General features: G+C 36.7%; 1 long non-coding RNA gene across 1 annotated transcript; it reads left to right on the top strand.

Moving 5' to 3' along the window:
* Window positions 1-8,724: 8,724 nt before the first annotated feature.
* Window positions 8,725-10,959, top strand: LOC141506290 (uncharacterized). Its single transcript, XR_012473806.1, has 2 exons — window positions 8,725-8,856; window positions 10,315-10,959. It is a non-coding gene; the product is annotated as an uncharacterized LOC141506290 (long non-coding RNA).
* The last annotated feature ends 7,614 nt before the right edge of the window (window positions 10,960-18,573 follow it).

Here is an 18,573-nt window from a genome sequence, read left to right as displayed (position 1 = left end):
AGGGGCAACCTGAAAATTATAGGACTTCCTGAAAACATTGAAGGGAAAAAAGCCTGGACTTAATATCACAGGATCTAATGATGGAAAACTGCCATGATATCATGGAATCGGAGGGCAAAGTAGTTGCTGAAAGAGTACATCTATCCCGACCAGAAAAAAAATCCTAAAATGAAAACACCAAGGAATGTTGTGGCCAAACTCCAGAACTATCAGATAAAAGAGAAAATCCTGCAAGCAGCCAGAAAGAAACAATTTAAATATCAAGGAGCCACAGGAAGGATCACACAGGACCTGGCTGCATCAACATTAAGGGATCGAAGAGCCTGGAATGAGATATTTCAAAGAGCAAAGGAGCTTGGAATGCAGCCAAGAATCTACTTTCCCGCAAAGCTGAGCCTTCTCTTCCAGGGAAAAAGATGGACATTTAATGAAATGGAAGAATTCCAAAAATTCCTGATGAAAAGACCAGAGCTAAATAGGAAATGTGGACATCAAACAGGAGGATCAAGAGACACATGAAAAGGATAAAAGGGGGGGGGGGCAGTAAAAGGGAAAAAACTGCTTTCCAGTAAGATGAAACTGGCTATATACTAGCATGGGGAAAAAGATTCTCATAAATCTTGAGAACTGTAACTCTAACAGAGAGAATATACCTAGCCAGAAAGAATGGACATTCATGCTCTATCCATGAGACTGCTATCTAAAGAGATGTTAACTGGTTTTAACCCCATTTGGGACAAAGACTCTAATAACTCTCAAGAATTTTAGCTATATTCGATAGACTATACTGAACTAGAAGTGACAGATACTCAGAATTTTCTATGACTTAGATAGAATGATCTTAAAAAACACTACCTCCTTAAAAAAGGGGGACAGGAAGGGCGGCTAGGTGGCACAGTGGATAGAGCACTGGTCCTGGAGTCAGGAGTACCTGAGTTCAAATGCGGCTTCAGACACTTAATAATTACCTAGCGGTGTGGCCTTGGGCAAGCCATTTAACCCCATTGCCTTGCAAAACTAAAAAAAAAAGGAGGGACAGAAAAGAGAGGGGAGAAGGGAGGGGATTGAATGGGGTAAATCTGATTACACTAAGAGGTACAAAAAACCTATGGTAATAGAGGGGAAGAAGGGAGCAGATGAGAAACACCTGAATCTTCTCATCAGACTTGGCTTAAAGTCAACCTACACATACTCAGTTAACTTATAAAACATCTAACCTTTCAAGTATTAAAAGGGGAAAAGGGGAAAAGGGGAAAAGGGGAAAAGGGGAGGGGGGATGGAGAAAGGGAAGGGGAGTGGGGTGAAAAGGAGAAATAACAAAAGGAAGAAAAGGGAAAAGGGAAAAAGGGAAAGGGGAAAGAAAGGGGAGGGGTGATATAAGAAGGCAAACACACTGAAGGGGATGGTATTCAGAAACAAAATACTGGGAAATACGGATAAGGGAGGAAAGGGGGAAAAATACAAACAGAGGGAAGATAGCACGGAGGGCAATAAAGAATTAGTAATCATAAGTTTGAATGTGAATGGGATGAACTCTCCCTTAAAACATAAGCAAATAGCAGAGTGGATTAAAAACCAGAATCCTACAATATGCTGCTTACAAGAAATTCATTTCAAGCAGAGAGATACATATAGAGTAAAGGTAAAAGGTTGGGCAAAATATATTTTGCTTCAGCTGAAGTAAAAAAAAGCAGGGGTAGCAAACCTTATCTCAGACAAAACAGCAGCAAAAATAGATAGCATTAAAAGAGATAAGGAAGGACACTTTATCCTCCTAAAAGGTACCATAGACAATAAAGTCATTTCAATACTGAATATAAATGCACCCAGTGGGACAGCACCCAAATTCTTAGAGGAGAAGCTGAAAGAACTACAGGAAAACATAGACAGCAAAACTACTAGTGGAAGACTTCGACCTCCTGCTCTCAGATCTAGATAAATCGAACCATAAAATAATCAAGAAAGAAGTTAAGGAGGTAAATAGATTGTTAGAAAAATTAGATATGGTAGACTTATGGAGGAAACTGAACAGGGATAGAAAGGAATATACCATTTTCTCTAAAGTACACGGAATGTATAAAAAAAAATTGACCATGTACTAGGACATAAAAACCTAATGATCAACTGCAGAAAGGCAGAAATAGTGAATATACGTTTGTCAGATCACAATGAAATAAAAGTCATATGCAATACTGGGCCAAGGAGATATAGGCCCAGAACAAATTGGAAGCTGAATAACCTCATTTTAAAAAATGAGTGGACCAAAAAACAAATTATAGAAAGAATTAACCATTTTATCCTAGATAATGATAATGATGAAACAACATACCAAAACCTATGGGATTCATTCAAAGCAACTCTCAGGGGATATATTATAGCTCTAAATGCTTACATGAATAAATTGGACAAAGAGGAAATCAATGTATTAAACATACAACTAAAAAAATTAGAGAAAGAACAAATCAAAAATCCCCAATTAAATACCAAATTAGAAATTCTAAAAATTAAAGGAGAAATTAATAAAACCGAAAGCAAAAAAGAACTATTGAAGTAATAAATAAAACCAAAAGTTGGTATTATGAAAAAACTAATAAAATTGATAAACCTCTGGTCAATTTGATTAAGAAAAGAAAGAAGAAAACCAAATTGCTAGTATCATAAATGCAAAAGGTGAACTCACCACCAATGAGGAGGAAATTAAAGTAATAATTCAAAATTATTTTGCCCAATTCTATGCCAATAAATTTGATAATCTAAGTGAAATGGATGAATATTTACAAAAAATATAAGTTACCCAGGTTAAATGAAGAAGAGATTAAATACCTAAACAACCCTATATCAGAAAAAGAAATTCAACAAGCCATCATTGAACTCCCTAAGAAAAAATTTCCAGGGCCTGATGGATTCACGAGTGAATTCTACCAAACATTTAAGGAACAATTGGTTCCAATTCTATATAAACTCTTTGGAAAAATAGGGAAAGATAGAACTCTGCCTAACTCTTTCTATGAAACCAATATGGTGCTGTTACCTAAACCAGGAAGAGTTATAAAACAGAAAAAGAAAATTATAGACCTATTTCCCTGATGAATATAGATGCAAAAATCTTAAATAAAATCTTAGCAAAACGATTACAACAACTTATCACTAGGATAATACATTATGATCAAGTAGGATTTATTCCATGAATGCAGGGTTGGTTCAATATTAGGAAAACTGTTAGTATACTCAATTATATCAACAACAAACCTATCAGAAATCATATGATTATATCAATAGATGCTGAAAAAGCTTTTGACAAAATACAGCATCCATTCCTATTAAAAACACTAGAGAGTGTAGGAATAAATGGACTGTTCCTTAAAATAATTAGCAGTATCTATCTGAAACCATCAACAAGCATCATACTCAATGGGGAGAGGCTAGAGGCAATCCCAATAAGATCAGGGGTGAAACAAGGGTGCCCATTATCACCACTACTATTCAATATTGTATTAGAAATGTTAGCATCAGCAATTAGAGAAGAAAAAGAAATTGAAGGAATTAGAATTGGGAAGGAAGAGACAAAACTCTCACTCTTTGCAGATGACATGATGGTCTACCTAGAGAATCCCAAGAAATCATCCAAAAAACTACTGGAAACAATTAGCAATTTTAGCAAAGTTGCAGGTTATAACATAAACCCTCTTAAATCCTCAACTTTTCTATATATGTCTAGCAAGATACAGCAGGAAGAGCTAGAAAGAGAAATCCCATTCAAAGTAACCTCAGACAATATAAAATACTTGGGAGTCTATTTGCCAAGACAGACTCAGAATCTTTTTGAAAACAATTATAAAACACTTCTCATACAAATCAAATCAGATTTAAATAACTGGGCAAATATCAACTGCTCATGGATAGGTAAAGCTAATATAATAAAAATGACAATTCTACCAAAACTAAACTATCTGTTTAGTGCCCTACCAATCAAAATTCCAAAGAATTACTTTAATGAGTTAGAAAAAACTGTAAGTAAATTCATATGGAGAAATAAAAAGTCAAGAATTGCCAGGAGCTTAATGAAAAAAAGTACAAAAGAAGGTGGCTTAGCCCTACCTGATCTAAAATTATATTATAAAGCATCAGTCATCAGAACTGTTTGGTATTGGTTAAGAAACAGAGTGGTGGACCAATGGAATAGACTAGGTGTAAAAGCAGGAGATCATTATAATAATCTGCTGTTTGATAATCCAGCTATTGGGATAAAAACTCCCTCTTTGATAAAAACTGCTGGGATAATTGGAAGTTAGTATGGAAGAAACTTAGATTAGACCAACACCTAACACCCTTTACCAAGATAAGATCCAAATGGTTACAGGACTTAGACATAAAAAACAATACTATAAGCAAATTAGAAGATCAGGGACTAGTTTACCTGTTAGATCTATGGAAAGGGGAGCAGTTTATGACTAAGGAAGAGTTGGAGAACGTCACCAAAAACCAATTAGATGATTTCGATTACATTAAATTAAAAAGCTTTTGCACAGATAAAACCACTGTAACCAAGATCAAAAGAAATGTAGTAAATTGGGAAACAATCTTTTCAACTAATGATTCTGACAAAGGACTCATTTCTAAAATATACAGAGAACTGAGTCATATTTTTAAAACAAAAAGCCATTCCCCAATTGACAAATGGTCAAAGGATATGCAAAGGCAATTTACAGATGAGGAGATCAAAGCAATCCATAGCCATATGAAAAAATGCTCTAAATCATTAATTACTAGAGAAATGCAAATTAAAGCTTCTCTGAGGTACCACCTCACACCTCTCAGATTGGTCAATATTACCAGGAAGGATAATGATCATTGTTTGAAGGGTTGTGGGAAATCTGGGACACTATTACACTGTTGGTGCAGTTGTGAACTCATCCAACCCTTCTTGAGAGCTATTTGGAACTACGCCCAAAGGGCAACAAAAATGCGCATACCCTCTGACACAGAAATACCATTACTGGGTCTATATCCTGAAGAGATGATGAAAAAGGGTAAAAAGATTACTTGTACAAAAATATTTATAGCAATCCTGTTTGTGGTGGCAAAGAATTGGAAATCAACTACATGTCCTTCAATTGGGGAATGGCTTAGCAAACTGTGGTATATGTATGTCATGGAACACTATTGTTCTATCAGAAACCAGGAGGGAAGGGATTTCAGGGAAGCGTGGAAGGATTTGCATGAACTGATGCTGAGTGACATGAGCAGAACCAGAAAAACACCATACACCCTAACAGCAACATGAGAATGATGTTCAACCTTGAAAGACTCACTCATTCCATCAGTGCAACAATCAGGTACAATTTTGGGCTGTCTGCAAAGGAGAGTGCCATCTGTACCCAGATAAGGAGCTGTGGAGTTTCAACAAAGTTCAAGGACTATTCCCCTTTAATTTAGAAAAAAAACAGATATCTTATTGTCTGATCTTGTTACCTCTTAGACTTATTGTCTCTTCTTTAAGGATATGATTTCTCTCTTATCACACCCAATTTGGTACAACATGGAAATAAAGCAAAGACTGACAGATTGCTTTCGGTGGGGGTAAGATGGGGGGGGTTGTAAAACTCAATATCTTTAATAAAAATAAATTTAAAAAAAAAAGAAATTTTGTTGTTATTATTCTGGGAGTCTTCACTCACCCTTCTTTCACCTCTCCCATCCAATCACATGCCAAGTCCTATCAAATTTACTTCTGCCTCATCTCTACTTTGGTTCACGTCATCCTTATACAGACCCTCAATTCTACCTGCTTGGACAATAGTCTTTCCTGCCTTTACTCTCTGACCTCCTCCACACTTCTCCTAAATTTAGTTTCTTTACCCAAAGATCAATTCATGTTACTCTTTCATCCAGAATGTTGTCATATATTGTACACCAACTAATAGTTAAACTCTATAGCCCAATAATCAAGACTCTTCACATCCATCACTGTCCTAGCATTATCTCTGAATGTTTCTTTCTACATTCTCTACTTATCAACCCTATAAAACCCCACATTTCCCCACCCTCCTGACCTTTATGCTGTTTCCTATGCAAAGTGAAGACTTCCATAGTTTTGACTTAAAAATAATAATTAGATTAAATATGTATTAACTTTCAGAGTTTGTCCTAATAAGGTTCAAACATTAACCTACAGGGTTTGGACTTAAGAAAGAACAAAACAGGGGTGGCTAGGTGGAGCAGTGAATAGAGCACTGGCCTTGGAGTCAGGAGTACCTGAGTTCAAATCCAGCCTAGCTGTTTGGCCTTGGGCAAGCCACTTAACCCCATTGCCTTGAAAAATCTTTAAAAAAAGAACAAAACAGAATTAGGTTAAAATATACACATTTATTATTATTTCTCTGTTTGCTGGTTACTTAGGTGTTCATGGGTGGTTTGTCTAAAGAACCAGATCTCCAAAATGGAATCTTGGAACTAGGTCCTTATATATTACTATCAGAAAGTAGGATCTGAAAAGTTACTTCTCCATCAAAGAAGGTAATGGCCTTCTACTTAGAATGGGGCTAAATGTCAGACACACCTACTAGGAGGTATAGCCAGAAGCAAATACCAGAAGGGATGGCTTCTCCCAAACTCAAAATCTTTATGCCTAATCAATTATGCCAAGAATCTTACCCCTTCAGGATGTTTGGCACACACCCAGTGGCCCTTAAGAGAGGAATTAAAGGTGTTACTAGTATACCTCCATGATATTCTAATTTTATACTTGATCTATAATTATTCTTTAAAGTCCAATTCAAGCTTTTCATGAGTTCCTTACTCAATAAGGAGTTCTCTTCCTGCCCACCTCCTCACTTCATCCCTCTTTAAACTTCACATAGTTCTATTATTATCCAATAAACTTTCCATGGATCATAAATTATTTGCATTAACCCTGCATTAACATTCTACTAACTACTTTGTGACCATAGTTTAGCCTAGGCCTTAATTTTCTCATCCAGGAAATAGGAATAATAATATCTACCACAAAGGGTGGCTTTGTCTACTTCATGTACACAAGAAAGACTATAAATAAGCACACTACAGATATATTTTAGTAGAGAAATTTTCCTGACAGGGAAGTCCACAAACCAAGAAAATCATAGTATATTCCAAAAAAGTCTGTAATATTACTGACAATATGACTGCAGAACTCAGTACAGAAAGGATGGAGACAACCCTGAAAATGGCTAAAAAGCTGTACCAGCCCACTCAGTTTCTAAATGAATTCTCAGCAAAACAGGCTCAGTGCCACAGGAAATGAGATGAGTTGTTTTGGAAGGTGAAGCAAACTACTGTAATGCTAAGACTTGATTTGCTATAGAGAATGCAATCCCACAAAACTACAGCAAAAGCCATAGGACATTTAGCTAATCACCCTCTGGAATTTAATCGTAACCCTTGGAGTCTTTTATTATCATTCTCTTTAAAGATACAAAGGCCCAAGTATATAATTATAGTAAATGAAATAATAGATTGCTTTTCCTACTTGCCTCTATTCTAAATATATCTCACATAATTTGGCCAGGAAAGAAAAAAAAAAAAGAGATGGCTTAAAGCAACAAGGAAATAAGGCAAAGGATGACCCCAGACAGAAATGTAGAATCAACAAAGCAGCAAAATACAGGAGGTTATTCCAGATGGCATGATCCTGCCATGCCAAGAAATAAGCTCTAAAATATCAAGTGCCGCCACCGCACAGAGAAACAGACAATTCCTGGGTGCTAGACTACATGGGGCTGGAGGAGGAAAATTGAACTTGAATGAGAAGCTGGAAGGAGTCTACAAAAGGTCTGGAATGAATAGAATGAACAATTACAATATGCATCTCTAAGGATCACAGGAAACAACTGGAAAAAACTGCATGGTTAATGGAAGAACCTGTACCCAGGGAGCAGCAGTGTAACTGGAAGCAAAGAAGGCAGAATCAGAGAGAGAGTGAGAAAGAGAAAGAGAGAGAGAGAGAGAGAGAGAGAGAGAGAGTATGTGTGTGTGTGTGTGTATATCTGTGTCTATGTCTGTGAGTCTGTGTAAGCATCCTATTCTATAAACAGAGCAATGAACATGGACTGGAAGGAGATAAAGAGTAATTAATAAGCACTATATATATACACACAATGTTTAAGAGGTACAAATTATTTTTATTGGATTTTGTTGTGCAAGACCAGATTGTTGTTTCCAAGGTGTCATGGAAAAACTGGGAATTATGAGTGAGACATTATGAGACACACAAAATGTGATGACAGTTGGTTCTAATATTGCTGCTGCTAATTGTGACCTTTTTCAAGTCACCATATATCTAGCAGCCTCCTCAAGTCCCTGTCCCTCCCTATTTTCCATGTAGTAGTCACCAACAAAAGATAGACTGTTTATTCCAATGTTTATGGAAGTCAGAATACTTTTCATTCATAGACAGTTCAAAGGACTAAAGGCTCTAAGGGGCTTTGAAATCCAACTCTCTCATCCCAGAATCACACAGCTATTAAATACCTTAGGTAGGACTGAAACTCGGGTTTTTTGACTCCAAACCTAGGCCATTAATTTATCTACTTCCCTTACAAACTAGCTGCCTCCAATGTTTGAACTGATTTTATGGAAAAGATGACCTGTAAGCATTCCAGATAATGGGGTTACTATTTGTTCATCAAAATCATAATTGTTACCAGGTCTTTCCAGTTGCCTGATTTGACAATCCATTTTAAAAGGTCTGTCTGGTCAACAGCATGGAGGGCCTCAATGAGTGCCAACTAAAACAGGACCAGCAGAGATCAGAAGTAAAAAGATCTCGGGAGATTCAAAGCCTTCCCAGCCTTAATCCTGGAAGACTCCGAACTCCAGGTATTTCCTTAAGGAGACTATGCCTTAAGGCGAAAATGCAACAGGCTATATTTGGTTTAATGAAGAAAATACTCAGTTCTTTGGAGTCAAAGCAATAGAAGATAGTTAATAAATTACATCTCAAAATTATTGGGTTAGCTAATCTGAGTGAAAAAAGGAAACTTAAAAGTTGTCCCTTTCTCTTTATATCTTTCCCCCAAAAAAACTTTAGCGTTCAAGTTAATGAAGTTCAATTTTGATTCTAAAGAGAACTAAGATTTAAATTTGGTTAGATCCAAAGCACTAAACCTTGACTATCACTTGCCTACTTTGAGAAACTGCTTTTCTTAGGTGGTAATAATAATAATAATGGGCTAAACTGTCATTTTCCTCCTTTTTTTCACCTTCTCTCCCCTAAACGAAATGTCTTGCAAAAGTTAATGTCTGTGTCCTGCAATTGTCAGAGTTTTCCAAAATAAAAGTCAGCTAAAAAAGATAATCACAATGGGAAACATAAAAACCTTCAGCGAGTAAAAATACTAATCCCAAGAAAAGCAGCTTTGAGCCATACAGGTTAGCAACTCCCTCCCAGTCACCCAAAAGAAAAAGGGGACCCAGATATCTTAGGCAGAGGTAAAAACCACAATTTATTCAGTAATTTATTACACTTAGATCTTTTCCTTCCTTGAAGAAAAAGACAAAGCCTTTTCCCAACTAAATAAAAAAAAAATCACATAATAAACAGACCTAACTATGTGTGTGTGCACGCGTGCGCGCGCGCACACACACACATACACACACACACACACACACACACACACACACACACACACACACACACATCTCCCCCAACTCCAAGACTAGCCACAACAGCCCACTTTCCTAGCTTACTAGAAATCCAAGCCATGGGAGGCATCCTAGCATGCTGAAAACACAAGAGGCAGATTAGATACCACCATCTGGATACTGACTATGGTCCCCTGATGAGAACTTCCTCCTGTCTTTGGGATCATCATAGCTCATCCTCAGCAGTCACAAGGATAAAGTAGGATTTTCTGAAGTTCCAAAAGCATAAATCTCAATGTATTGTTGTTCTGCAGCACTAATTAGTTATTACATAGCTAAACCACCTTAAACCAAGCCGAGGGCTTCTTTTTATTTATTGTAATCAGGAAGATGACAATAATCAACAACTCAATACTATTCTATTCATCAGTGAAACACTAGATTCATGGAACACCCACAAATAAACCACATTTTCAGGTAGATTAAATATCTATTCATTTTTCCATTAAAGGTTAATCCTTCCCCCATATTAATTTCAGAATTTACCTCTTATCAGAGGTAAACTGATTATTATAATGACAACTATCATCCCATTATAATAACATTACTGCATTTTCTTCTGTACTTGATATCTGTGGGCTAATAGGTTTAACTGTACATAAGCAATAATTATGCAACATTTTCTCTTCCCAGCAATGCTAAATCCAACTTCAGCAAATTGATGACTCCTCAGCTTATCTATTCTCCTGCAATTTCTACACTAATCACATTGCCAAAAAGGGTGGCTAGTCTTATATTCCCAGGGTGTGAAACTGGCGAAAAACAAGATGATAAAGCAAGTTATTTATTGTTGAAAACCTCAAAGCCGCATGAGGAGTCACACACAGGACTCTGCTGAGAAACAAAACCAAATCAAACAGTACTATACATCACAACAAGAGAGGAGATGGGAGGTAGGAAAATGCATTTCTCCACAGAGATTTCTCAAACAAATGGTTCAGAGAAATCCTTTTTGCTAGCTCTATCTTAAATACTGTCTGTAAAGGATGGAATTGGCAGCAGTGGGGAAAAGCAAAAATGACCACTTAGAAGACTGTATTTTGAAGAAGAAACATCATTCATCATCTGTAGCACTGAATCTCAGGCAGAGTCCACTTGAGACAAAGATGGAAGCCTAAGCCAAAAGGTCAGTTCCACTACCCACAACCAAAAGCCCCTTGAATGCATCTGTCATACTTTCACAGAATACAAGATAGAGCAGACCATTGGATTTTATGACTGCAGAATATCAGTGTGCCCAAATTATACAATGATTCCATTAAAGTAAAGTTAATACTATAGTGAAGCTACAATAAGAATATATTCACATGCCATAAAAAAAAAAAAAAAACACCCTGCTTGGAGATTTGGACTGGTTTGTTTCATCATGTAATGTTATATGACTTTTTATTTTTTCAAAGAGAGAAGCAAGGGAAGCAGGTTAACTGAATTTAAAATTGCTTGAGAATGTTGTAACCTTCTTGAAGTAACAAAAGAACTGGGCCCAGAAAAACTAAATAATGAGCTAGGCACTCAGCAAGCCAGTGCAGTGAGGTTACTAGTAGTAGAGGGTCTAGAGATAGATGCCCATACGGACTTTGCTTCTTATAGCTACCAGGAGAATTAAGCTTGCATGATCAGAATTATAGTTAGGTCAAGGGAAGGCAAAAAATAAGAACTCTTACCTGCTTACTCAACAAGCTCCCCCATAAACCAATACAAACATCTACAGAACTTGCAGAAAAATAATCTAGGAGTTTCCCCACTATAAGGTTACTGCATTAATTCACCTAGCAAGTCAACTATCTCCCTCTTTTTTTCCTTATCTCACTAAGAGAAAAAGTATGTCAAGTTTGAAAAGGTAGGCATTTAGGTAAGTAGCATGTAACCAGGTCTTCTGGGCCTGCACTATTTATTAAGAGGGAGAAATGAAGAAGAAAAAAAAAAGCATAAGCAGTGGACCAAGCAATCCATCCAAAAGAATTTAAAAAGTTCCTATTATATGCCAGTCACTGTACTAAGCACTGGAAAGACAAAAATGAAGATAACTCTGCTAACTGACACTCTCTCTCTCTCTCTCTTCTCTCTGGGGAAAAAAAAACAAACATATATAAGAATTCACAAAATAAAATGTCATTAGGGAGGGAAGATACTACATTTGGAAGATCAAAAATATCTTCATTCATGTAGATGCTTTTGTTTGAGTTGAACCATGAAAGAAGAGAGGTATTCTCTGAGAAGGAGCTGAGGAAACAATGGGAGACTACCAGCAAAAGAGCATGGAGATATAAGGTGGAATGACATGTGTAAGTGTCAGTGAGAAGGCTAGCTTTCCTAGAACATACAGTATGAGAAAGGGAAAGAATATATAATAAAGCTGGAAAGATAGGTTGGGGTCAAGTTGTGAAATACATTAAGAGCTAAAAATGAGAGAATAGGCTTTATTTTACTTGCCATAAGGAGCCATTAAAATTTATCAGAGTTGGGGGTGGCTAGGTGGCACAGTGGACAAAGCACTGGCCCTGGAGCCAGGAGTACCTGGGTTCAAATCTGGTCTCAGACACTTAATAATTACCTAGCTGTGTGGCCTTGGGCAAGCCACTTAACCCCATTTGCCTTGCAAAAAAAAAAAAAAAAAAAAAAGATTTATCAGAGTAGCATAGTCAGCCATACACTCAAGGAAAAGCACTTAAACAGTTGTATGTAAAATAGGTTAGAGTGGTAACTTGAGGCAAGGAGATCAATTAAGAAGTCAATGCAATAATCTAGGAGAGACAGAAAGAGATTTTGAACTAAAGTGGCTAGTTCTGTAAGTAAAAGGGATCCAATCTGAAATATATGAATGTATAAACATCAAGATTGGGCAATTAACGGAATATGAATGTGAGGAAGAATGAGATAAGGAGTAAAGGATAAGATGGATGTTGAAATCTAAAAGACTAAAAGAATGGTGGTTCCTTTGACAGAAAGAAGAAAGTTTGAAAGACAAGCGTGTTGGAGCTGGAGAGTTGAAAATAATGACTTCTACTTTGAGTATGCTGAGTTTGAAATGTCAGAGAGGGAGTTAGTGTTGCAAGTCTAGAACTTAGGGGAGAAAGTGGACTGGATATATAGATCTGACAATCACAGAGATAATAATTAAACCCAAGGGAGTCAATGAGGTCATCATGAGAGAGAATTCAGTGAGAGAAGAAATCCCCAGACAGAAAACATCCATAGTCAATTGGCATAAAATGGACAATGAACCAGTAAAGAAACTAAAAAGGAGAGGTCAGATATATTAGAGGTGAATCAGGGAAAAAGTAATATCAAAAAAACCCAAACCCAAATAGAAGGTACACAGGAGGAGAAGGTGATCAACACTTAAATGCAGCAAACCAGTCAAGAAAGATAAGAACTAAGAAGGGGAAAAAAAACCATCAGATCTGGCATATAAAAAATTGTTAGGAACTTTGAGGAAGCAGTTTCAGATAAGTGATAAGGTCAGAAGCAAGGTTATAAAGGGTTAAGGAGAAAGGAGGAAAATAAAAGACTTTTTTATTGAAATTTGGCTGAGAAACATAGAATGGTGAGAGACATAGAATAATAGCTGAGGCTATAACAGGATCAAGTGAATAAAGATGGGGAAGATGTAAATATTTGAAAGCAATAAAGGAACCAACAGAGAGAGAACAAACAGTATGAAAAGACTGAAGAGGAGGAGATCAAGAGCCTAAATCTGTAATGTCACACACAATTAAATACAGTTCAACAAATGTTTTCACATCCATCATTCCATCTGATCCTAGCAACTGTCCATGGTTGGTAAGGGAAGTATTACAATTTCCATTTTACAGATGAAGAAAGTATGATGATAGTAAATCACCTTTTAACTTTGAGCATAAGGCTTTTTTTTTTGCTCTACATCAGGATGCTTCCCTAGTGCACCTGCACCCTAAAGAAACATCCAGCTTGTTTTAGAGAAACTGTTCTGCCCAAGAGTAGGCATGCTTACCTCAGAAAGGTAGCAGATAAGACAAATAATCAGGGCTCCTGGTTTGATCTTTATTGGCAAGATGCCCAGCCCTCAGATTTCTTTTCCATTCAGTTGGAATGTAGCTCCCAACCTTCTAGAGATATTTTCAAATTCAGGAGGGTAGGAGGCAGTAATATGGAAAATGTAAAGTTATGGTTAAGGTAATGAATGAAGCCAGTGACAACTAAAACATTCTGGGTCTATTTACCATCCCTTTTAAGGTATGACTATTTTCATCAGTCTTAAATTTAGGTTTTATGTTTCAAGATCATAAGAGAGTAGTAATGACTCCAAGGACCTTGGATATTTTTGAGATTGTGCCACCCAGCAAAAGTTTGAATATGATAGGGAAGGTCTCCCAGGAATCCACTCCATTCCAAGGCATAGGCTTTCAGGATATTAATCCACAACAATTGTGAGCACTTTACAATATTTACTCTACATGGATAAAAGACATTAAATTATATTCAAGGACTCAGAGCCTTTCCAATTCTATTCCCCACTTACCTCTTTGTTAAAAAGATTTGTAACATGAAGACAGTGCCAGCTGACTAAAAGTATGAATAATGCTGAGTAAAGGATAGGTAGCTGAACCACACTTGCCAACAAAATTTCCCCTAAAAGGTCTTCTCCAGTCTGGACTTCAGTTAATTCCATTTGTAAAGAAAGGAGCTCACTTCTAGGAGAGATCAGAAGGGACAAGAGGACTAACTAATGGTTTTATTGAAGGCAATAAAGAAGGAACCAACAGAAAGAGAACAAACAGTAGAGGAGGAAGATGACTGAAAAGATTAAAAAGGAAGAGATCATGAGCTTAAGTCTGTAATGTCACCATCACAGTTAAATACAGTTCAACAAGTGTTTTCACTTTCATCAGTCCATCTGATCCTAGCAACAACTGTCTTTGGTTGGCATGGGAAGTATTATGATTCCCATTTTACAGATGAAGAAAGTGTGATAATAGTAAATCACCTTTTAATTTCCTGCATAAGGTTTGCAGGTTTTTTTTTTTTGGTCTATGTCAGGAAGCTTCCCTAGTGCACCTGCACCCTAGGGAAACATCCAGATTGTCAACAAAGCATAAAAATCCTGGACAAATCAAAGACCTAAAGAGCATGGATTGAGTGTCTTAACGTTCTACAAAGAAGATTGGGAAAGCCAAAGCTGAAAGACTAAAATGGTCCTCTTTGACCCCACACAAGTCATAATGATACTAAGAATAGCTCTGGAACTTAAAGCAGAAAACACAGGCTCTGGCAGCTGCCACCTATGCTACCTTGCAATGACCCCTCACCTTTTTAGATCACAGTTTGCTGATCTATAAAATCAAAGTGTTGGAGTGGGCTGAATGGACATAATACTGCTTGTCTTGGGAGTCCCAAAGATCAGAGGATAAATGTCACCTGTGACATTTATTAACTATGTGATCCACGGCAAATCACTCAACTTGTCTGGATCTCCCATGATTTCTATGTTCCATTTCAGCTCTTACTCCTATGAGCCAAATAATTCCAAGGAAGTTCTATGCCATTGTCAGGAAAAGTGATCCTAGAGAAGACTTATATGAACTAAAGCAAAGTTAGCAGAAACAGGACAATATTGCACATAGTAATAGTAATATCATGCAATGATCAACTGTGAATGACTTATTCTCAGCAATAAAATGAAATGATCCAAGACAACTCAAAAATTACAAAAATGAATATTAAAAATTATTTTACAATAAAAAAATTCTTTGAACGTTTGAAAACTATAGAGACATATTCTTTAGGGTCAAGTTACTTAGTATCCATTTATTTTTATTTTTATTCTTTTCTTCAAAAGATCTTTTTCCAATATAATCTTATAATGATCAATAAAAGATGAACTTTTTTAAAATGACCCCAGAGACTAGATAAGAGTCTCTCAGCCATCCAGGAACACTCTGGAGAAAGAGAATGTATAACAATGATCAGTGATTGGCATCCAGACAACAATCTGTCTTTTCTAGGCCTTGACATTTGTAGAAAAAGCCCTACATGAAAGAGAGGATTTTTTTTTTCTTTTGAAAGGGGGGGTAAAGCTAGACAATGAGACTATTCAGCTACATTTTGATTTTTAATATTCCTAGCACACATCTCTATACTGAAACAATGAAAAGCAAATGAATGCTGCATAGGAACACTTGTGAGCTGTGAGAGGGAAAGGGAGGGGAAGAGGATAATAAGGGCAGGAGATATTATCTTGCCAAAGTTTTGCTGAGATGCAGATTTCCCTCTGGATACTATATTACTTTGCCCTTTGGCTGACCACGTTTAGGTAATAATTTTATTCAATATATTTTCCTTCCATTTTTGTTTGTTCACCTGGAGTTCCCCTACAGAAAAGTCATTAATGCAAAAGGTCTACAGGATCAAACTGGCCTCTAAATTCTCACAGCTACACCCAACTGCTTACCATAGGAGCATTTGAAACAACCATTCTGAAGGGAGAAAACATCAAATCTGCTCTGCCATCCTGCCCAGGACCTATGTAGAAAGTGTTGAAGTCAAAGAAGTTTTTGGAACCCATACACCTAGCCTAGGACTGAGCATACAAGGACAAAGAAAGAAACAAAAGAACTTATTAGAACTATTATGAGCTAGACTTTCTCCAAAGCTATCAGTAACAGCAAAAGAGTATGCTGGATCCTATGGGGAATACAAAGACGAGGAAAGCACAGGATTTGTCCTCTAGAAACTTGTAATCAGTCTATAATGACTAGGCTTTATGCTACATGTAAAAAGGAAAACTCAACATAAATGGGAAAAAATCCACAAAACATTAAAGGCCTCCTGTATGCAAGGCAGAGAGGACACAAAAACAAAAAAGAAATGATTTCCTGATCTCAAGAGACTTATATTAGATGGAGGTGAAAACAATTTATGATAAGGAAATGCAAATAATAAAAATAATTTCAAGAAAAAATAAGTGCCAATCCAAAGGAATCAGGAAATCAGGGCAATATCCAGGCTTGAAGAAATCTAAGAATTCCAGAAAGGGTGCCAGAGGGCACTCTGAACACAAGGAATCACAGGGGCAAAGACGTAGAGGGAGAGGGCAGAATTTCCTATTCAAGGAATAGCTATCTCAAAGAGACTGTGTGAAGAGGAATAATGTGAAACTAAGGTTGGAAAGATTAAATGGAAGCCTTACTGTCTCTCATCCTCTGTTTCCGTGCTGTTGCCAAGGACTGAGGATTTCACCTTTGCAACATCTCTTAACTATGCCTCTTCTCCTTTGACTCTAGTACAGATTCACTCCACCTAATGCTGGCTGATGAGTCTGCCTGCCTCAAGTCTTCCCACTCCAATTCATATTCCATTCAGTAATTAAAGTAATTTTTCTAAAACAAAGACCTTAATCAACAAACTCCAAGGATTCCTTATTGTTTCCAAGAGTAAATACAAAATGCTCTGTTTGATATTCAAAGTCCTTCTCTAAAGAAGCATGGAAAGAATTACAGGAACTGATACTGAGTAAAAGAGAATATTGGACACATTAACAAATATACTGTGAGTTGTTCAACTTTGATGGATGCAGTTCCTCTGAGCAGTTCAAAGAGCTAGGACAACCCGGGGAGACTTGTTATGTACAACCGCCATCCACTTCCAGACAAAGGGGAAAAAAAACAAAAGAAACTGCAGAATCTGAATGTTCACTTTTTTTTTAAATTTCTCTTTCCTTCCTATCCTATGGTTTTCTTTCTTTCCCCTTAGTCCTAATTCCTCCTACAAAAAAAATGACTAAACATATTAAACACAAATATACATGTAAAATGTTCACTAGACTGTTCACTAATGAGGGAAAGAGGATGGGAAGGGAGGGTGGAAGAAAACTGTATAACATAAATAGGCAAGTAGATGAATATTAAAAAACTTTCATAACATATAATTAGAAAAATAAAATAAAATATCAATAAAATAAAGATATTCAGAGGACTTTATAACTAAATTCCCTCCCTACCTTTCCAGTCTTCTAACATTTTGCTCCTCAATACATACTCTGAACCAGTGATACTGATTCTCCTGGCTTTTTTTGTGTACAAGATACTACATTTCTCAAATCTAAACACTTTCTCTGGTGGTCACCCCTATGTCTGGAATACAAAGTTCCTCCTCCCTTCCAACTACAAGACCTCCCTTGGCTTCCTTTAAGGGTCAAGGAAAAATCCCACCTTCTACAGCAAGCCTTCCCTAATTCCTCTTAATTCCAATGCCTTCCCTAGGCTATTTATTTCCTATTTATCCTGTATGTAACTTCCTTTGCATCCAGTCACCACTTCTGCCTCCCCCACCCCCAACCAGGAGATTGTAAGCTCTTCATATAAAGAGAAGATCTTTTGACTCTTATAATCAATCTACAATGGCTGCATGCAGAAAGAATAGACCAATAGAAGAATGGTATTTAAATTAAAAACCATTAAAGACCTATTATGTGCAAGGCACATGAGGATATAAAAATAAAAATTAAACAATCCCTGATCTCAAGAAACCTACAATAGTCTCAGCACATTTGTAATAAAAGGAGTTCTATATTAGTTGGACCAGGTAAGTGGTTTAAGATACATAAAAATATTTAAGTGAAGATGTCCAGTAGATATTTATTATATGAGACCAAAATTCAAGGAAAAGTTTAAGATTAGTTATTTAGATTTTTGGATACAATAAAGATAACTGAACCCAAAAAAGCTGATGAGAGCATCAAGGAGAGAGAGTGTACAAAGAGAAGGAAGGAGGGCCCAGGATACTCACTTGGGGATTGCTTTTTATTTACTGAATGAGAGAAGGATGATCCAGTAAAAAAAATTGAGAAAGGTTGTCAGATAGATAGGAAGCAAACCTTGTAAACCAAGGAGAGAAAGCTCATAAAGAAAAATT

The sequence above is a fragment of the Macrotis lagotis genome, chromosome 1 (assembly GCF_037893015.1).
Source record: "Macrotis lagotis isolate mMagLag1 chromosome 1, bilby.v1.9.chrom.fasta, whole genome shotgun sequence".
Lineage (NCBI taxonomy): Eukaryota > Metazoa > Chordata > Mammalia > Peramelemorphia > Peramelidae > Macrotis > Macrotis lagotis.
This window is presented reverse-complemented; position numbering and strand designations above follow the sequence as displayed.